Below are 23,684 nucleotides of genomic sequence, written 5' to 3'. Positions count from 1 at the left end.
GAAGCTGAGAATGTAATGAATAATAATGCTAATAAAATTTGTTAGCATTCTGAAAAATGAAAGAATCAAACCATTCATGATATTTAGTTCAGCTTCATTCTAATTAAAAATTTAATTAAAAATTTATTTATTTTTTATTTTTTTTTACAAAACTTTCCCCCATTAAAAGACAACTTGTATACTGAACTACACAGAGTAGACGCAGCATCAAACCGGTCTACAAAATTACAAAAAAAAAATGGCTTTTATGTTCCTTTTATAAATTGAACTTGAAAAACTTTCAGATTGATTGCAAAAAACAAAGGAGATTAGCACTCTTCCTTTTAAACCGGGCACAGTTACTAAACACTGCCATCAGAACACCTGAAAATTCATAGATTCTATCAAAACATGATTATAAGAGAATAAATACACTGTATCTATTAAGATTCCCCCAATACAATAGCATTTTCCAATAGATTATGACAAAGTTAATATTAAAATCATGTGGACTAAGAATTCGGGCAATCCATCCACATGCACATCAATGTACTGTATGAAATACTAAACAAAAAATGACATGAAAACAAAGGACTGTATAGAAAGAGAAAGAGGATATAAAGAGAGTAAATATATAGAATAAACTTGCTTTCATCATTGATTACCAGAGTATTATCAGACCTTTGCTCCAGAAGACAAACATAGTAAGGCAATGATGGACAGAATTATCAGCAAAAGAAAAAGAAGGAAAAAAGTATGGGAAAAGTACAGCAGGAGTCAGTCAGTATCAGCAGACAGTTGCAGAGAGAAGATCGCTTCTATAAATGCTATCTGATTCCATATCCCAGAAGGCTTTGCTGTGCTGTGGGAGAGATGCAGTGTGCTACAGTACTAGCACTGTTCTTCACGTCCCACTGAGGTGACGGTTTCAGGACACAGCATACTTTTTGCCTCCTTGATCAGTTTTGTTAAGTATCCTGTGCAGGCCTGGAGGCATGTAATACGGTTTGGAAGGACTGCCATCGTTCCTTTCAAGATCTTCACCTGAAGGATGTCCCGTCAAATCAGACGACGGAAGAACGGAAGAGTTAAGGAGGAAAGACAGAGGGTTTCAAGGAAAAGGGAAAAAGGAAAATAAGAAAGCAGAGTTAGTCAGCAGTCATGCAGAGAGAAGTGAACAAAGACTAATACACAAAGATTACATCAGTATTATAATTAGAGAACATAAGTCATGCACAGAGAAGAAGAGGAAAGGTAAAAGGAAGACCGGTGGGTGGGTATGCACAGTATTTATCAAGGACTAAACCAGCTTTTTAGTTGAAAGCATCATAAAGTTCAGCATTTTATTACCAAAGGACCATAAGTGAATTCTGCAAATTTAAAAAGGTGTGTACTTACAGAATGCAGAGGAACAATTGTATCTACACACATGGCATAGACGTTAAAGAACCCGTGTGCAATCATATATGATCCAAATATCACAGTCTGTGAATGGGGAAAAAAGATTAAAACAGAAATTAAATTAGAAGAAATTCGTGGTCCAAACATACTTCTTTATAAATGCATTTCAATAATGTTTTATAAAAATAAATGTTATCTTATTTTCCTATATATATATATATATATATATATATATATATAAGATATATAATATATATAATATATATATAATATAACTTACTTAATATTTAAAAACACAAAAGACAGCAGACAAATTAATTTATTTTAAATGCATATATATATATATAGATATATATAGATAATATATATATATATATATATCATATATATATTATATATAAATATAGTATATATATATATACACACACGCACACATCATATAGATGTAAGATATATATGTATATACACACACACATATATATATCTTACATCTTATATATACTATTACATATATGTAAGAATTATAGATTTTTTAACTTGTTTTTTAAATAAATTAACAGATATATAAATATGTGTTTCTATATGTGTGTGTGTGTTTGTGCGTGCAAGAATTCTATTTTTAAATAGTTTTTTAAATTAACAGATGTATAAAACGCATTATAAACACATACACACAGAATAAAAAAAACATTAATCTATAATATATTGATATATATATATCACTTAATACTGCATAAGAATTTTGTTTAATAAATTAACAAATTTATAAAATGCAAATAAATAAAAAAATATATATATAAAAATTCTAGAACATGAAGTTGTATTGCTTGCACTCACCAGCAGAGGGACCCAATAATAATTTAATGATGGCACCTCTTCCTGGATTACTGGTATTTGGCGCGGGTGAAGAAAAAGAATGCAAGGACACCTTCAAAGACATATTCATAACACACCCTCACAAAACAAAAAATGGTTACAATTGCAAACAACGTGCCATCATCAATCATTTTTGTGTGTTTATAATTTATGTGTATGAAGGCAAGAATTTCTATGCCATGTCTGTGTTGTGTGGTTAAAGCCCCCTGACTCTATGTAGTCTTAATGTTGGCCTGTCTGTATGCACAGATGAAACTGTTGACTTTACCCCACACTCCCTGGAGATCAGCAGTTTTGCCCACGAACAGCAGTAAGTCAATCACCTTTTCCGAAGCAGCAACTCTAGAGAAAAGCACCCAGAATAATAAATAGAAGCTATATATAGTCTATTTAGTTCTTGGAGCTCTTATGTAAACTTTTTTTTTTTTTAAATTGCAATTTAATTAGAAACAATATTTGTCCAAGTAACGAGTTGTACCAGACAAAGATGTTTTTCTCCGATTCATGACCTGTGCTAAAATTATGCTTCACAAGTTGAACACAAAGAAAAACATCGACAACAAAACATATTTCTTTAATGACATGGAGGCAACATTTAGAGGTATTTTGACAGTGAGAGGATAAACTAATAAAACAATAACAACCCCAAAACATCCTGGAAAATGTCAAATAACTGAAATAAATTCTCAAACAGGTGTGTGTGTGTGTGTGTGAGACAGAGTCCTTGCAACTTCACACCTTGACAATGACATTATAAATGTAGCAGCTGTGCAGAGTTTTTAACCTCATAACGTTCCTCATTAACAGGAAGAAAGCGTCTCGCGCCGAGGCACAGAAATTCTTCCATATATTGAAATCTGAGGACATGAATGCAAATAAGAGAATCAAACAATAGGAATGTTCATGCAATTCCTTCTTTCCTGTCAGTCTGTTTCCATTGAACTACACAGGGTTCGACATTGGCTTTCATATTTAAACAACTGAAACTATTTAGTTATCACATTGAAAATACAGTATATGCTGTTATATGGTACTTTATATAATATACAGCATAAAAGTTATGAAATGCCTGTGGCTTGAAAAAGTGGGTGAGATACCTCACCATAATGTAAGCATAGTCTGTTCATGAAACTTGATGAAGTGCTCTAGCACGCACCAGAAACAGCATTTTAGGCAGCACAGCAGGAAGCGTGTAAATGGTAACTTGGAAGTGGCGCAGCACCTGCACAAAAACAGAAGAAAGAGAAGCACCATTATTCACAATTTTATTCTATCACTATAGATATATATTGTTGAAACTACGAGGTCGGGGTTGCTCTGATATGCATGGGGGTTTTTGTGGGAACTGTAACAAATGAAGACAGAATGCTGTGGAGACCATCACTAATGACGAAAAAAAATTGAGTCAAACTTTTAAAATCTCAAATGTGATTCATGCGTGTTCAGTTTGTGGTCGAGGTACTCCAGAATAATCCGGATGAACATGTACAATGGGACAGAATTCGTCAAAGCTCCAAAACGCAAGAGAGCCTGGTGTGATTGTGCTGGAATAACATTGGTAATGTGATTACAGGGGTGAACAATTTCATTGTCAGTCCAGCAGCTCTCCACCTCAGAAACAATCAATCATCTACAAGCACTCATCAGAAGACCACAGATGGCAACATAACCTTAGCGAGCCCTGCCAAATGATGAAGCCAAGGGGCAAGGTGGATGTCTTCTGGCTTCCATGTCCTCAAGCCCAGTAATACGACGCGAACGCCCCGGCGAGGGTGCACTGACCCAGAGCGATTGGTGAATTTCACCAGCCAGAGGAAAGACCAGCAAATTGCAAGAAGCTGAAGAAACAAAGATGTAACGTGGTACCAACTCTCGCCCAAACCATAACAAGCAAATGTGCACTGGGGAGCCTGGACACAGTTTTGTCCCGTTGGATTGACTGAAGGTCTGAAACCATCAAGAGAATGGGAAGGAATCACAAGTGTGACACAAGGACGAAATCTGAATCAAATAAATGGCGTTTACTAGTAAAACTGAGTTTGAGGTACTAAGTTGATGTCGTGTTTGGGAGGCCTGTTGGTAATCTCAGATGAACACAGACTAGGCATGGATGTGATATAGTGGGTCGTTACCGGTCTGGGTCACGGACGGGGTGTGGTTGGTGAGAGTAGGAGACTGTGCAGTCGTAGTAGCGTGTGACATATACTTTAATAAGACGAAGGGGGGGGGGCACATCAACACAGATAGTCACAGGAAACTACATCAAGAATTATATAGTGTTAGGGGGGGGATGGGGAACAATGCAATACCTGTACTGTAATATTGTCTGTCGCAACCAATGGAACGGCAAAAATAAAGACTTCTCCTGTAAAACATGTGGTCTTGTTATGGAAGCTGGTTTCTTTCTTGCCACAGAATTTTTTTTCATAAGTTTACATCTCACAGTTCATTTTTCCATTTTGTTTTTGTGTCTGCCACAATAATAAAAATTGTTGACATTTTATATCCTCCACAATTCTGACATTTTTTGTCTAGTAAATAGATATTTAAATGATATATTTATTTTATCACAATTCTTAGCACTGCAAGAAAAAAATGTGAATTTTGTGCGATAACAATCACTATTACCTTTAGATTGTTTGTTTTTTATCCCATGTGGCAGAAACAGTCTTGTCCCACCACCATGCGCAAAATCAAACAAAACCTATTAACTTAAACGAAAAATTAAACTGTTTCAATGTTTTAACATTGTTTATATTTGCCATTTACAAAAATAAACTATTAAACCAGTTTTTTATAAATATATATTTATAATTTACAAAAACCTAAATTAGTATATATATGGGTATATATAAATATTTTACACTTAAAATTAAAAGTACTAAAAGTTTCATTCAGCATTCAAGTTATTTAAAATTTGGGATACACAGCTTAACAGCCAGTAATGCAATACAAAGAGCCGAAGGCAGGAAGGTGATATGGGATAGAACAGTGTGTGACATATGCAGCCATCGCCCTGTATGAAAGAGAGATAACGTATAAAATAAACACTTTGACGCTTTTTTTCAGGCGTTTTTCCATTCTTTTCAAGCACCACCATTAAATAGAAGAAAAATAGAGAAAGACAGGCAGAAAGAAACTTACTTGCTGCCCTCCTTTAGAAGAGCAATGGCAATACGAACTCTGCTCCGCAGGAATATCAGCACTATGATGATGACAGCTTCAATGACAGCCAAGGAGATCACTGTGGTAAAATATCAAGCTGTCAGTCACTTCCATCAACTTGACAGTGCGGCTGCATTTCTTGGTCGAGATGAATTATCTGATTTAAACTCCACTACAAACACACATATATTGGAATAACTGAAGAAATCTCACTGAATATGAGCCAGGTCTGACTCAGCTGCAAGTAAACCCGGAAGTCAGTCTGGAATCCGATGTCTGAGATGGTGATGTCAGAGTCCGGCTTCCCCTTGAGTGTACTGTACTCCCAGTAACAATGCCATATTCCTGTACGTGACAGTCAGGACACAGCAGTTGAACCCACAGTGCATAGACATTCACAAACTATCATACTGTCTGACACATCATTTAGTGTTAAGGGTCAGTTACAAGATCAGGGTTTAATTTTTAATGTGAACATGTATTGCCTGAGAATTCAGGAGAACCAGATAAGTCTGATTCATGAATGATTCATTTAGTTTTTTGAACTGGATCATTTGATTCACTGATTAGATCGGACTGAAAAGAAGACAAAAAGGACTTTTGACAACATTCATTCAAGAGTATATTATATAATTGTAATTTTTGGGTAAACTATCCCTATAATTTTGAAGAGTCTAGAATATAAGAGTTTAGTTTTGCAGTTTTATTCTGTAGTGTTCTGTAGTCATCACCAACCATAGCCCACAGCCACTGATGACCCCAAAGATCACCATCCAGAAGAGAACGCCAGCGGTGAACCTCAGCAGCAGAATGAAGATCAGACTGACCAGCATACTTATCACCAGACCACTGAAAACAACCCATGAACCACATATCAGCCACACCGTATCAATCTGTTGCATTTCTTAAAGGTGAAAAACTGAGGTATACATACATTAGGATCCAAAACCCGACGCTGGCGTACTCCTCAAAGAATCTGACGCCCACCTCCTTTGCATCCAACAGGCTGGTGAGCCATCACTGTAAACAAGCACAGACCAACAGGTCAAAAGAGTCAACCTGCTACGGACTGTCAGAGTCAGTTTATGGGAGGTTAATCTCATAAACATGCCATATACAGTCCTTTCTTTCATTAACTAAGAAGCAATGGCACACTACAGCAGGTTATTTTAGATCTAACAGTAGTCAGTTCGCTGTTTCACACAGGTTGTTACTGTTGTAAGAAAAACATCAGATTTATTCTATTGGCCTCCATTTCATGAAAAAGCCATTTTTTCATGCACAGTGGAGGTGAAGGGTTAAAGAACTTAGTCAAGTATGAATCTGACCAACTGAAATGAATGCTTTGAGAGACAGAAGACAATCAGTGCAATATGTTGTACTGTTTTAAAAGATCCACTGGACACCGAATTTTTCTTAATGGTTAAAAAATGTTTAGTTTACTGACTGTTTTCTAAAAACTGAAAGTTATTGGAACCAAACAGCATCCCTGAAGTTCTACTCAGCCACACTCAAATCAGTCTACTAGTTTGGTCGATGCGACCCTATGGTGAGAGAAGTGCATTTTTACATCACTATCCATGATTGAACCCCAGCACAGTTTTTTGGGGCCATTAACAGGTTGACATGCGCTCAAGGTCACATAACACTTTAATTCCCGGTCTTACCAATATGGCATTTGATTTTACATTATTTGCTCAACTGCTCCCAAAACAAGTTGCTCAAACGATTTTTTCCAAACCCCACCTTTGCATCAACGCTAATCTGCGGTGATTGGTCCTGACTTGTCAATTTTCATGTCCATGTTCATCTAAGCTTGCCTGGAATCCCGCGCCGCCTGTACAGCTCACTCGCGTTTTGTGCATCGTACTTCAGGTGCCTGGCTGGTTTCACAGCCGTTACCGGGCAAACAGACATTTTTTTCTTTGACAACATGGGTGGGCAAAATGCCTGATGTTTCACTTGATGGCACCATGAAATGGCTTGGAATTCATTTTAAAATGACTTGTTTCAATATTTATATCGACTCTTTCTTTTGAGAGACAATAACTTTTATACACAGTGCACTTTAGAATTAAAACTTGGCAGGAATGTTTTTCATTCACCTTCGAGCTGTTATTACACACTACATGTGCAGGTCATTTTAAAAATCCATATAAAGGGCCACTTTGAGAAATCAAAATTTTATTACTTGGATGATGGTATACTTTTCTTACATATAGTAATTTTGTCGATATTCATTGATTTTGTACAGACGTGAGGCTCGGTTTTGAAAAGGATAGCAGCAATGTTATAAGAAGCTATTTTGAAACAATAATTTGTCGAGCTAACAAGCTACCCCATTTAAAGTTGGTAATAAACCTACACTGAAGCTACTTTTTAATAAAGGCAGTTATCTATACTTAGCTATACTTTTTGTATACAGGTGGCTGGTCCCTATCTAATTCGAATATCATCCAAAAAGTTATTTTTTCTTTCACCTGATTCCATTTCCGGAAACGTGAAAACTTGTATCTTATATTCGTATCATTACACACAGACTGGATATATTTTCATATGTTCTTCTCTTTTAATTTTCTGATGATTATAACGGCCAACTAAGTAATGGGGAAATGCCCAACATTCATGTATCTCAGAAAATTGGTAATACACTTGGTGAAAATGTGTCAATAACTAGAAGACACCCGTTGGTGCCACACCCTTTCCCCTAACTCCAAGCTATTAACTTCAAAACAAGGCCTGCAAAGCCTTTACATGGTCTCTCCTAGTGGCTAGTTCTGATTGGCTAGCACAATCACGTTGGAAGACTGGTGACTGTGACTACATTGTCCACAACGACCTGACCCATATGTTGCACACTTGCACAAGTGAGAGGCAAGCACACAAAGGTCCATTTTGCAAAAGAGGCTGGCTGTTCACAGAGCTCTGTGTTCAAGCACTTAATAGAGAGGCGAAGGGAAGGAAAAGATGTGGTAAGAAAAAAAAGTGTACAAGCAATAGAGGAACCCGCACCCTGTAGAGGATTGTGAAACACAAAACCACCCATCCTCAAATGTGGGGGAGATTCACTTAAAGAACGTGGACTTGCAGCTGGAGTCAGTGCTTCACGAACCCTACACACAGACGTCATGCAAGACATGGGTTTCAGCTGGTTCATTCCTTGTGTCAAGCCCACTCTTGAACAACAGACAGCGGTCAGAAAGCGTCTCGCTTCAAAAAGGACTGGACTGCTTGCGTGAGTGGTCCAAGTTATGTTCTCTGATGAAAGTAAATTTTGCATTTCCTTTGGAAATCGATGGGCCCCAGAGTCTGGAAGGAACGAAGAGAGAGGCACACAATCCACGTTGCCTTGAGGTCCAGTGTAAAGTTCCACAGGTCAGTGATGGTTTGGTGGTGCCATGTCATCTGCTGGTGTTGTCCACTGTGTTTTCTGAGGTCCAAGGTCAACGCAGCTGTATTTATACCAGGAAGTTTTAGACCACTTCATGCTTCCTGCTGCTGACCAACTTTATGGAGATGCAGATTTCATTTTCCAACAGAACTTGGCACCTGCACACAGAGTGCCAAAGCTACCAGTACCTGGTTTAAGGACCATGGTATCCCTGTTCTTTAATTGGCCAGCAAACTTGCCTGACCTTAACCCCATAGAAAATCTATGGGGTATTGGAAGAGGAAGATGCGATATGCCAGTCCCAAGAATGCAGAAGAGCTGAAGGACCACTCATCAGAGAGCAACCTGGGCTCTCATAACACCTGAGGCAGTGCCACAGACTGATTGACTCCATGGCAACGCCACATTGCTGCAGTAATTCAGGCAAAAGGAGCCCCAACTAAGTATTGAGTGCTCTGTACATGCTCATACTTTTTCATGTTCATACCTTTCAGTTGGCCAAGACTTCTAAAAATCCTTTCTTTGTATTGGTCTTAGTAGTAATATTCTAATTTTCTGAGATACTGAAATTTTTGGGATTTTCATTTAGTTGTCAGTTATAATCATCAAAATTAAAAAAAATAAGGCATTTAAAATATCTCAGTCTGTGTGTAATGAAATGAATATAATATACAAGTTTCACTTTTTGAATGGAATTAGTGAAATAAATCAACTTTTTGATGATATTCTAATTCTAAAGCACCTGTAATTATTGTAAAAGGGGAAAAGTAGAATAGATGTACATTGCTACAAAAAAAATCAGTGGAGACACCTTCGCAGGAACTCAAAGAATCATGAATGATTCATATGGGAGCATGAGTCTGCAAAAAAAAAGAAAAAAACAACAAAAAAAACATTGTCATGTTTTATCACTACTTGCTCGAAAAAATGTAGATAGCTGCTGCTGGAAAAAAGCTGCACTATACTGAAATCCAGCTCAATCATTTCATCAAACTGAAAAAATGTTCTCCAAGTAATGCTGATGAAAAATGCGAGTGTGTGCTTCCCTATCGCAGAGAAGCGCATTAGGTGAATAGAGAAAGAGCTCCAGTGTCCCATTTTTAACATCTGCATTTTAAATCTCTCAGTCCCCGCGATCCCGTCTCCCTGTTTTCCCTTGCTGAAAACATGATCAATGTAGTTCATGATACAAAACGACCTTGCGATGACATTAAATCACATCTACCTCACTACCGTTTGCCATTATATTCTTAAAAAGCTCTTTCAGCAGAGAAGACATCTGAAAGGCAGAGGGATTTTTGTCAGTGACCTATTTTTGACAAGGGGAAAAAATATACAGAGATGTGTTTTTCTGTTCTACAGATTCTTTGAGAGGCTGCAGAGGTGCAGAAAAATGTGGTTGAGGAAGGTTAGTTCGTAGATAAGCCGAAGGACAAGGTCGAGTTTCAAAGCTGACAAGAAATGGAGACCTTTCTGTTCCTTGCTGCATAGCTGTAAGACTTTGGCTAACAAAAAAAAAGAAGAAGCATTTGAGCATGTTACAAAAGACACATGAAAGCAAAAAAAAAACTGTGGCTTCTGCAATCAGGTTGAAGAGTTGCAAAAAAGCATCTGCAGATTAGAGTATAAAAGTGCCTGTTTTTGTGAGTGCAAACTCAATCCAAAAGTACAATTGTTAGGTCCTGTTCACACAGGATACATCCTTGAATTTAAAAAACACAACAACATAGATGGAAAAAAGATAGCTAAAAACTACTTTATACAAACTAATATTACCAAGATGTGATGGCAAAGATGCGTAAGAACACATCCTGTGCGAACATTGTCTTGCAAACTAGTTACAAGAAACCTGCCTGCCAAAATAAGAAAACACCCTGTGTAACCTTTTACCCCAGGTGTTTTAAATCAGTGCTATTATGGCAGCAGCACCAACTCATGCGAACATGCAACAGCTTGACTTATTTGCTTAAAAGGCCAGATTCTCTCTGACCTTTTGTAAGGCAATAAATGTCATACCCAGCTATAAAACTGTCCTCTCTTGCCTGGATGGAAAGGACAGTATATTTAGGAAGGTAATGTTGGAAATAAACGGTATTATTTGTTCTGGCTTACCTGCTGTATTTGTACAAAGCACACATTTTTATTACAAGATGCAGATATTTCCATTCAAAAGTCTAGGGTCAGTTTTTTTTTTTTTAAAGAAATTAATGCTTTTCTTCAGCAAGGATATATGAAATTGATTTTTAAAAAAAATGGTAAACCATGCATAATATTAAAAGAAAGGTTGTTTCAAAGAAATGATGCTCCTTTGAATCTATTCATTAACGAATCATTTCAAAGGCATTAAGAAGTTTACCAACCCCTAACTTTTTGAACGGTAGCATACACCCCACTTAAACTCTGACTCATACAACTAAAATGGAAACTGAGAGCTCCTTCAGAAGAGCATTCATTAATTAATAATCATTTATATCTAATTAGAAAGAGCTGAGCGATTTTATGCAGGCCAGAAGATATTTTTAGACTCGTATATATGGGATAATGTATAGTCAGCCAGTTATTACCTCAAAATAAGCACTGACAAGGAAATCGATACTCTGAAGAGGTTTATTTTGCATGGGTTAATACCAACTGACTGTACATTACCCCACCTAAAACACAGCTACTTAACCAAATAAATATAATAATTATACATGAAACATTGATTTGAGATGAAATTATTTTATTATGGAAGAAGACAGACACTGCGGAGTGATACAAGTGAAACTAGCACAGGTTTTAAATTATATGCAATATAATTACGCAAGTAAATTATATAGTTTAGTGGCATTATTACTACAGTATTTGAATAATTTTGTTTTGCCTAACTAATCCTCCTATTCGTGTTACTCTCAATGAGAGCAATTTTGAAGCCATACAGACAGTGCAACATCAGTCTTCATTTTTTTTTTCCTGTAGTCTTATATGGGTGCTATGCACTAAGCACTACTAATAAGTGAACTTACTTTGCTGCATCTCTCAGATCGACGACACTTCTGACTTTACCGTGTCCATCCTTGAAGTTTGTTTTGTTGGCAACAGTTAATGTCCCGTTTCTGGTGATGAAATCGGGAAAGCACCTCTGAAGAACTGATGGAAGAGCAAAGAATAACGAAAAAATAAGTATTTATAAGTATTTAAAAGTATTTATAAGCTGTTGAGGACATGTTTTGCTCGTTTATCTTCAAGGCCTAAAGAGGTGATAAGCAGCAGCTATCCAAGGGTTTCGTATCATTCTGTGCCTCCTCTGCTGATATGGAGAGGATGCAGTGACCTTCTCAGCTTTGGCAGAGACATTTTCTCTCTTTCTATCTCTCTTATATTATTCACAATGTTTACATTAAAGCAGATATGATGGCTTCAAAGAGATCAAGTGGCCTGAACTGAAACTCATGATCTCCTGATATTCAAGTTTTCAATTGAAATTCATGCAATCTTTCATTGATATCTTTTTGAATTACAAATAAACAAATTCTAACATGAATTAAATTTAACTCACTTATACCCATAACTGTTTCTTTGTCTATACACTCGCTCATTCCTTAAACTTCTGAGATTCTATTGGAATTGTGGGAATTTTTATACGGGTGCATATGCATTTTAACTAAAATTTGGCACCAAGACATGCAATTATAAAGAAAAATACCAGCACAGAAAGCATTGATTTGATTTTAAATTTCTCACAAAATTATTCTCTAAAAAACTTACATGGTCTGCTTGGCACAATCATTGAGGGACAATCTTCATCCCGAAGCACCTGAGAAACCGGCTGTCAAATGAGAAAGAAAAAAAGAAGATACTTAAAAAAAATATATATATATTCATGCTGCTCTCGACAGTATTTCTCCAGCATGTCAGGCCTGGCTCAAACACAGTTACCATGTGTGCTTCTAAATGTGCATGTGTGAGAATGTGTGAAAATCCTGTGAATCAGAAGAATCAGACCATTGATGGTTTGCGTTGGCACATTTACGCATTGACACGCAAAGAAATGTGGGGTGCCTGCTGTAGTGTACATGTGACTGACATATAGGCCTGCTAAGATGAACCATCGTCATCAAAAATGCTCATGTATCTGACCATAACAGGCAAAATATTCCTCTAGACGTAATAAAAGGGTTCCCGCACTCTTATAACTAATGAATTTCTATGAATTTTCAAGTATTTTGTGATTACTGGATAAGGATTATTCTATTAACTATTAATATATTATTTCATATTTAACATTTATGAGTCAGCTCAACAAATTGAAAATAACCATCTTCAAGAAAGATTTGCTTACAAATAAGACATTCACTTAAAAAATTTCAATTACTTTTCAAACTTCAGTGTGCAAGTGATGATCACTGAATTGAAACAAAGTTTTGGTTCTTGCAAATACTCTCTAGTTTCCACATTGTACCTTATCAGGATTGTTGAAGCCTGGCTTGCAGAATTGCTTGTAGTAATCCCAGTAGCTCTTATTGCGTCTATAGTTGTATTGCATGTCGATGTATGTGGCAAATCTGTCTGGGCACTTGGATACCACAGCTGGGGTGTGAAATAAGAGAGAAAGTGTAGCATCAGTTACAAAACAAGCCAGTGCTAAACACAGAACATTCCAGCTATAGAGAGAATGACAGATGGTTTGCAAATAGTGTCTGTATTACCTGAGTTGTAGGGCACTGGAGGTTAATGAGGACTGTAGGATTGGCACATTGTAAAATATTGAAGTAAAATAATATGGCTTTATTTCTGTGGGGGAGAAACAGAAGGTGTTTCAATCCATCTTTAAACCTAAAAAATCTAATAGATAAATAAATATCTTAATATATTAAGTATGAGATTATTTTTAAATATTTTATGCAATTTATTAATTGAAGTATAACAGCATTAACACCTCAATTTGTCTCTGGCTCATACTCACGCATTAGGAGTACCCTGCTGTCCACAGAACTGCCCATAGCTATCTGTTGGGTAGACCACTTTCCGGGGATCCCCATGCATCCAAGCTTAAAAAACACAACACAAGTCATGTCATCTGAATCATGTTTCTCAAATAAGTTTACCACAGATGCAATTCAAGCATCATGCATTTCAAAGAACTGCTGTAATAATAATAAAAAAAACTTTTGCACCAGCAACCTCAGTATTTACGGCAACACTGAAACTACACCCACTGTTCCTGCTGAGAAGGAACAGGCAAAAGCAAAGAGAACAAACATGTACAGATGCATGAAAAACAAACTAAAAATAATCAACAAACTAAAAATAAAGTGAAACCTCTTTATTTAATCCGAGCACAAGAGGCTCTTTATGTAATTGAATACGAGTGATTTGAGTCCACAGAGAATCGAACACACTACAGCTCTGTAGAGAAGGATTCTGCCTGATGATGATCTCATTTTCTCCACTCAAGTCTGCATTGAAAAGTGAATTTGAGCTTCAGGGGTCACAGAATGTCACCCAGAGCCTAAAACGGTCACATGAGTTGTCAGTGCACTTCAAAGGGCAACAGAAAAGCCAGTCGTATTAATTTAGCCTAGTCAGGATTAAACCGATAAGGCCAGAGCAGATGAGAGAAAAAAAAAAAAAAAAAAAAAAAGCACTGTGGAAGAACCGGGCGAGGGAGTCTTCCACTACACAGACCCAATATCCACAGTTTGTACAGTTTATATAATTACAATTTAATATAAAATTAAATTGGAACATTTTTTAACTATGTTAATTTACTCCTGTGATGGGAAATCCGAATTTTAAGCAGCCATTTCTCCAATCTGTCATTAAATATCATATTATCTTTCAGAAATCATTCTAGCATTCTAAAAAACTAAAATTTGTGTTTAAAATTAGATCCTAGAACTTTTGGGTGCCACTATATATATATATATAGCAATCACAGGCAGCACGTTCCAAGGTCAGACAGATCCAACAGTCAGCAAGGCTGTGAGTCTCACAGACTCCACATTTAAACCACAAAATGATGTAACCGATCAAATGTCACAGTGAATGAATGGGTTCGTGTGAGTCCTCTTGCTTTTTTGAGAATGGACTAAACTGTTCTTATAAAAACAGCCACATACGGTGAGGGGAGTGTAACTACTGAACATAAGACACTGCAATTAGGCTGCTGTTTACGACGACGCTCCCCCGCCGCTTCTATTTGGCTGCTTAATAGTGCTGGATTCATGAGCCGCATTACGCAACCCTCTCTGCTGAAATGCACGTTAATGAGTGTAATCACACCAACTGTTCCCAGAACGATTGTAACCGAGGATGACGATGACAAAGATCACACAGCAAAGCACGTCTGTGCAGCCCCTGCAGTGGGAATGTGAGAAAAGAGAATGTAAGGGAGAGGATGTGAGCACTAAATGAATAAATCACACTATCTCTACATTCATAATGGCATTTCAGTAAGTACATGAATAAGTTAACGAATTACATATTCCTAATTAATCAAATGTGTCAAATAAAACTTTGTGAACTCTAAATCTAAAACAAACCTAACATATTCACTAACACAGTGTGTGTTAAAAACACACATACATCTATACATAGAGCACATATACTGTATTTGTATCATTTTTCCCTGCTGACTGTAACCCCATTAGAACAGACTTGTGACCCATTTTTGGGTGCCAACCTACTAGTTGAAACCAAACTAAATAGCAGCTTTTGCAGACAGAGAAAATAGGCAGAGGTCAGAGCAGGGCAACAGAAAAGATTAACAGATGTGCTGCATCCTCATTCGCATATGCAAGAGTAAAGAGTATGCAAGTAGCACAGGGTGGTTACTATTAACTAAATACTAAAAACTATTAAAAAACTGACTTCATTAAATTAAATTAAATTATTAAAACAGTGCCGTTCAAAAGTTTGGGATCAGTTAGATGTTTTTTAAACTTTGTTTAAACTTTTTATTACACCAAAGAATCAAAGAAAAAGTATCACTTTTTGTTCGGTTCAAACACTGATAATAAATCAGCATATTAGAATGGATCATGTGACACTGAAGACTGGAGTAGTGGCTGATGACAGCACTGCGTCACAAAAAATACATTTATAATATATTTGAAAGTATATTAAAAATAGGAAATCAGTATTACAAATTGCAATAATATTAGTTTTTTTCTGTATTTCTGAAACATCTTACTGATCCCAAACGTTTGAAAGGCAGCGTAAATATTAGATCAATGAAAATGAAAAATGTTGCATGACAACTACCTGAAATAAAAGTTTAAGTACTAAAAAAATTAAAACTGAAATTTAAAAAAAACTTAATAAAAGAACAAATTATTAAAACTTAAAATAAATTACTGAAAACATAATCCCTAATTTCCAAACATTTATAAATACCTATAATTGTAAAAAAAAAAAAACATACTAAGCTAGAAATGCCCAGACGATATACTAGACGATATACGATCTATCTTAAAAAAGAACCTTTATGCAAGGACAAACATCCTAAAGTAGTTTTTAAAAGAACTCGAAAGTTAGAAACTAAATAAACTAAAAACTAAAATAATGAGTTAGCTAGATGGTAACAGACACAGCAGGAGGTCTGTAGCATTGAGATGCAACTTTATATTGTGGTAACGTGTCCTAATAATACTAAAACATTCATAAGTATACTTTGTAGTGCAGAGTGTATGTATGGCTAATTGGGATGTAGCCATACGGTTCAGCAGGACAGTAAACTTCAGTCTTGTGTTGTTCTGACTGCACTAATCCAAATCTGACTAACTCTCAGCATACAGCAGCTTTGAGTGGACAGCTAATGTGGAGGACAGTCGAAATGAGGGACGTGTTTTGATGTGTAACACTACAAACACAAGAGCTACAAACCCACAGTGTCATCTGTAACAGCGTTCCATGAGCTATATTTAAATTCTGCTCAACACAGACGGGGAGTTGGGTGGTTGCATCGGGCCACTTTCACACAAAGGTGCGGATTTGACGTGTTATTGGGAGTCAATGAACATGTAATGCAATACAGCTTGGGTGAATATTTTTGGGAGATTTTTAATGGACGGTGTGGAAAAGTAGCCAAAAAAAATATATATATATATATGAAAATAAACTTATTCACAGGATAGTTATCCAAAATGAACATTCTGTCATTATATACTCACCCTCATATCGTTCCCAACCCTAAAGGAGGTTATTAATTTGGTTTTTGAAAATACAAACTAGACTCTTCACCAGAAAAACTAGCCACTATGATAAACAACTGGGTCAGCTGTGACGTGGATTGTACCGCTGCCGCACTTTCATCACAGCAAACATAGCACAGCGAAAGTACCGCATGCTGTGCTAACCGACAGAGCTTAAGTGTTTTTTACATTAGCCAAACCCTAATAAGCAGTACCTGGGCCTTATAAATACCTGGTAAAAGCAAAGGAAAGCCACGTTAGAAACACACTGGGTTGCACACTGTGATGGCCACTCTCTATTGAGAGCAACAAAAATACATTAAAAACCCATGGCTTGTTGTCCAAATATAGCAGAATTACCTCACAATCTGCTGAATCCTATTGAGTTTGAATGTTAATGAGGAAAAGCAACTCTAGACATGTGAGCAACAGTCATTGATTTCTCTGCTCCTGTGGGGTGAAAACCGTGCTGTCCGCTATCACTGCCGAGCTAACCATTGATCCACCAGCAGCTCTGGATCAGAGCGAGAAACAGGCAACGGCGGCGTGACAGGTCCATGAATGAAGTCAATATTTTATCAATAACAGACACATGCAAATCAGGACAAATCAAAAGACAATGCTATGATGGTGCATGTCTGTTTGTTTCTGGATTTAGCTGTAGTTTTGGGGGCATTATATATACACATTATTTGAAGGGGTCTAAAAAGAAGAAAGGAATAAAAAAAAATGAAAAAAAAAATAAAAATTATCTGAAGTAAATATGAAAATATAATTCTTTTTTCTATTCCTACTTTTAGACCCCTCCAAAAATATAAAAATATTTTTTCATATATATTTATTTTTATAAAAAAGTATAAATGTATATAAATATAAATTTTGCTTAAATTATTTTTTGTTGGACATTAAATGTGACATTAGAATTTTAAACCTACACCTAAGTGTATTTTATATGATCAGCCGTAACTGTAAATCAAAGGTATGCTAAACTAATACAGCCATAATTACTAGCTCAAATGAGTAAATGCATTTCCCTCTTACGGTTTGAAATGTAGTCCGTTTATTTATTTTAATAGTTAAATTAGTGATTTTAACTTTTCATTTAGTGTTTTTACTGCTTTAAAGAGCAATTTTAGATTGTAATGTTTTAATTTTGTACTAATAACCATAAAAAGGTATAGCAGTCATAAAACCAGAGAAAGACTGCATGGCACGAAACTGCTGATCAACTGAGCTATGGGAAACTTGCTTTATATAACTAAATCAAGTGACAATAAATCAGACTGGCGTATTTGGTAAAACTTGTTTTATTGAAACAACCCTTCAGATGTTAAGTTGTAAGCTTAGTCAATAGTACTTAGAACTAAATTTAAAACAATAGGAAGTTAGAATTTGCTTCATTTATAACAACAGGAAGTTCCCTTTTAGATACATATGCATTTTGTTTCATGTATAAAAATGTTAGTTAGTAGCTGTTCTTTATTTCGCTCATTGGAAATCAAATGTATAAATTATGTCATGTAAAATTATCTATATATATATATAATATATTATATATATATTCTATATTTATATATATATATATATATATATATTGACTAGACATCTGATATACAAATCATTTTAAAATAGAATACCAATAATAATAATAATAATAATAATAAATAATAATAATAATAATAATAATAATAATAATAATATATATATACGTGTATATCATGGATACATGTGGGCTTCAAAAAACCTATAAATTTTTATTATCAAATAATTTATCACAAGGAAGTAAGATTTACTCTACCTGTTATGAACAGGTCCTCTGAATGTGGGGTCAAATTTGTGTGGATCCCCGTTAATGCAAGAACAAAGTGTCAAAATACATTTTAAATAGTGAAAAATACAACTCCAAAAGAATTGAATTATACCTTTGCCACAAATGAAATTTAATCTATTCTTGTTAGGAGCCATGTTAGAAGATATTATCATTAGCGGCTGAACAAAGAGCAAACAAAACTAACTGATTTCAGAAAAAGCCCACAATGAAACAATGCAAAACAATGTCACCACCATGTTAAGTAAACAAAGAACTCGATCAAGTTAGGTCTGAACAGCCTCATAACAAAGAGCCATAAGAAAGCACAGGCAAACAAAAGAAAGTACCTGCCACAGTTCTAAACACATTGGATAATTTTGACCATTCAAGCTCACAGAGTGACATTTCCCCCTCATCAATAGTATTTACAGTAAGTGCCTACCCATTCTGCTTTGTAGTATCTCCTTTTGGTCCGACTCATGTTCACTGCTCTCTGAACGAAGGACACTGTGTGTTTATATAATGTTGCTGTGCGTGTGTCACTTCCTATGAGGCGCTATCTTCTCGCCTTTCTCCGATCGGTTAATCATTACACACAAAGGCGTGTTGAGAGAGGAGGTGGAAGAGAAATCAGGCTGGTGGGCGTTTGTGTTGCTTCCATCTGCCTCTCTCTGTCACTATCCACTCTCCACTCCTTCCTTATCCTCTTTCTCTCTCTCTCTCTCCCTCTCTCGCCTGCTCACAAAGGAAACAGAACTGGTGTCTCGCGGCTCAGATTGGTAGCATCCACTGACACACCAAACACAATGAGACAACAGCACGGCAGCCACCTGCTCAAAGCTTGCACGCGCACACACACAGACTCAGAAAGTGATGTTTGTATTTCGCCAAACATACCATCACTTCTCATCCTCAGTGGAATTAACATCCTGAGTGTTACTAACACAAATTAATAGATTAAATCCTTAAATTTAAATGGACAGACTCACTGTCGGAGCAAATTGTGACAGAACAGAACCCAATACGTAGGTCTGCTAGGATCTGTGCCAGTGTTATCTGAACAAGCTGAGCGGACAGACGTCAGCTGTCACATATGATGATGCCTGCCTAGGTGGCCCAAGTTGGGAGATCAGGCAGTATGCCATTCTGGAAGAAAAAAAGCCATCTTAGCTGGTTTAAACGGGTTTTCAGATGATCTTAGATCCCCAAAACCCATATAAAACCTGCCAACAGACAACCCTGACCAGGCTGGGAGAAGCAGCTTAGACCAACAAACAATCTTAGGCAGGATTAAGCAGTTTTTGATGTTACAGTGCAGCTTTTTATGATGATATCATGTGTCATATGTATAAGGCCAGTTGATTTAAAATGCTATTAAGTCCCAAAACCCCTATAAAGCCAGCTAACCAAGATATGAGAACCTGGCAAACCATCTTAGACTGGTTAAAGCCATTTTTGGAGACAATGCAGCTTTATGATGCAATCATGATGTCATGTTTATGATGGCATCAGTAGGCCGATATGAAGAGAGTGAATGGCATATTCTCTAAAGTAGGCCTGAAAAACTAACAATCATAATTGCAATTTTGTTTAATCTGTGTCAATTATTTATTCAATTAATTGGATAAAAAAAAAAAACAGAAAATGTGCAAATGAATGGTTGATACAAACACAACCAAACTTATGCCTGTCTGCTATACATTGTTTGAAAAATATTATAAATGTTAAACACTACAAAATAGCCTACATATAGCTTTTCACACCATTTTTGTGCAAAAAACGCTTTCAAAAACAGCCAAATTGACTAATTCTGTATTCCAAATTTTCTATAGTTCATTTTCCTTATAGACATAAATGGGTAACTATAAGATCTGTTCTCCATACAAGTGAGTGGGGCTTCATGCTCACTGTATACCTTATCTCTAAATTAACATTTCAGAGAAACGCTACTGATGGTTCAGAGGGAACTCAGATGCCAAAATAACAGCTCTGTTACCACATCTTTGAGAAACCAAGAAGATCCTTCACATTCATAAAAAAATAAATAAATAAATAAAAATTGCAAAATCATTCTGGATCTCTTGACCTTGGCAAAAGAGAAGAAAGGAGAACTACACACAAAGATTTTGGATGAGCGCCAATAAGCAGTAGTCAGCCCTGCTCCTCCGTCTCTATTATCATGAGGGCTGAACTACAACCTGAACTGTAAACATTATGAATTTAAATGAATGTCCACTCCTTCAAACTACTCTGGAAAGAAAAATAGTGGTTGTAAAAACAAAGTTTCCTCAGAAAACTGCTAGTAAAAAGGACTTGTAAAAATGTACTCCAATAATTTATCTAATTACACGGGTTAAAGAATAAATAAATACAACAGAAAACATGCAGGTAGGTTGGCCGAGGCTATCTAAGAGAAATAAAAAACCACCCCTTTAAATGTAAAAATAAAACACAGAATTGTCTTTGCCATGAATGAAATACCTTCTATACTGATTTATAACCTCTTCTCCATGTTTACCACCCTCACTATTGACTACAGTTACACTTACAGTCAAAGAGATGATGAGCCTCAGAAGAAGGTGTTAGACAAAAGAAAACGGTTATAGACAGACGAAAGAGAAAAAAGAGACAAGAAGGATAAAGAGACATAAATAATACCTGGCAGACATGAGATTAAGAAGAGAGAGAGAGGAAAAGAAGAACTGATAAGACACCGTGGCAGGCGACAGTGGACAAACAGGTCAGGACATCTGGAAAATACCCCCTGAGGTATTATGGGAATAACAATGTTAGCACTTGTCCGTTCCATTTGAATATAGGTTTCAGAAGGGTACTCATTAACACATCCTTTTGTGGCCACTACATGCTTTTAATATGCCCCTCAACTACAAGACACAAAGCTCTTCAAGGGATAATGCTCTCAAAAACTAAAAGTTTGTTTAAAATTGACATCACCCTAAGGCCATCCATGATGAAGAAGAAACTAGGAAACTAGCTGGGATGGCTGACGGGTTAGTTACATTTTCAGAAAATTTTTCATTTATGGGTGAACTATATTACAGTAATTTTAGAAAAAAAATCTCTCTCTGTATTCATCCTCAGAAGTTTAGAAGTGTTTTGAATTTAAATTTAAGAAGAAGAGAAAAAATGAAAGCTTTATATGAAAAGACAGCTCAAAAGTAACAAGCTAAAAACTAACAAGCAAGGACTTAAGAACAGATTTACTGGTCTTTCCTAACCACTGAATACATAAAAAACAACCAAATCCTTCAAGCAGTTACAATGTTTTCATCAAAAGAACCATATTTTCTCCCCCCTAAGACTCGATTTGACTGCAACGAAAAGAGTGGCAATAAAGAGTTGCCTCGCTAACAGGCCGTCTCCAGAGAGCACCTATTACATCACAGCGGCCCCAGACAGGCAGATCAACGGCTTATCCCCACTTCTCCGTTCATTTATAATCTGTCCGAATTTAAACAGGACTGAGTGGTTCGTCAGTTTGCATGGCTTAATTGCATCAGCTGAACCGTAGCTAAGGAACCAGCTGGTGTCAATCCTTTCCAGGTAAACTAAATTACCACCAAGCGAGACAGGCACAGATTCCTCAAATGACACAATATTTCAATGGTGACACCTTTAATCACAAAAACATCCTTCCTGCTCATTTAGCATTTTTGGTTTAATTAAGACTGACACATATGTATATGGTACAATTTCAGCTTAAACAGTGTAATTTCATCTAATAACAATACTAATATATCTAGATAAATATATAAATATTAAATATATTTATATATATTATATATATATATTAACTATATACTATATTATATATCTATCTTATATATATATACATATATATATATATAATATAGATATATATATATACACCCACACCTACAAAAGGAATTAATCGTTTTCCTCAGCAAGGAGGCATTCAATTGATCAAAAATAAGTAATCAAACTAGCAGATGTTAGAAAAAGAAGTTTTCAAATAAATGCTTGTTTCTTTCTAAGTCATAATAAGATGTATCACAGTTTCCACAAAAAAAAAATTCAACATTCATTATAAGAAATTTTTCTTGAGCAACCAAATTATAATAAAATATTAGAATGATTTCTGAAAAAATCATGTGACATTGAAGACAAAAATATGAAAAATATGCTATTACACTTACTCCCCTTTGTAGTTCCCTCATGCTATTCTGAATTATGGTCCACAGCAAGTCCTATCGAGTTCCTAAATCCTCTGAGGATCCTGCTTTATGAAGTCACATTTCCCAAAACATCAAACTCTGACGAGATTTCACTCTGTTGTCCCCCCACTTCCCTTATTTACTGCTGATAATGAATGCATTAGAATGATTTGGCACAGAAGGCCGACTGTCATTCTGTAGAAGGCTCAAGCAAAATATGCCATAGTTTCTGGCTTCAGATATAGCGGGGTACAGTAATTCCTTCCTTGAACTGCCTCTGGAGTTCATCTCCCCCGCTATACCTCTTCTTCTCATCCTCTGGGTCCACTAAGCTTTTTCCATGCACACACAAGTTCACACACTGAGAGCAGTGTCTTGCAGGCATTGCTGTATAACACAAGCTCTTTTCACGGTTTTCTCCATAAGGAACAGCCGGGAAGGCAACGCAGGTGCAGACAGCATGGGTTGGTCGAATGGAAACTCTGTGTGGTTACTTTTTCCTCATCCTACCAGAACATTGAGTTCCCAACCAATGGCATTAAGTCACCAAACAAGTCCATGACAACGCTGCATCTCAATCTGACCTTCTAGTGAAATGTGGAGGAAATCTTTTTCTTTTCAATTTTACATTATTTAAAGCTATTCAATCAATACACAAAAACAGATAAATAAAATATCCAAATAGACACAAT

General features: G+C 36.1%; 1 pseudogene; it reads right to left on the bottom strand.

Annotated features, from left to right (window-relative positions):
- Positions 1-784: 784 nt before the first annotated feature.
- Positions 785-23,377, bottom strand: LOC109104706 (annotated as a pseudogene).
- Between the last annotated feature and the right edge of the window lie 307 nt (positions 23,378-23,684).

This window comes from Cyprinus carpio, unplaced genomic scaffold, assembly GCF_018340385.1.
Source record: "Cyprinus carpio isolate SPL01 unplaced genomic scaffold, ASM1834038v1 S000006640, whole genome shotgun sequence".
NCBI lineage: Eukaryota > Metazoa > Chordata > Actinopteri > Cypriniformes > Cyprinidae > Cyprinus > Cyprinus carpio.
The sequence above is the reverse complement of the archived record's forward strand: the minus strand, read 5'-3'. Positions and strand labels throughout refer to the sequence as shown.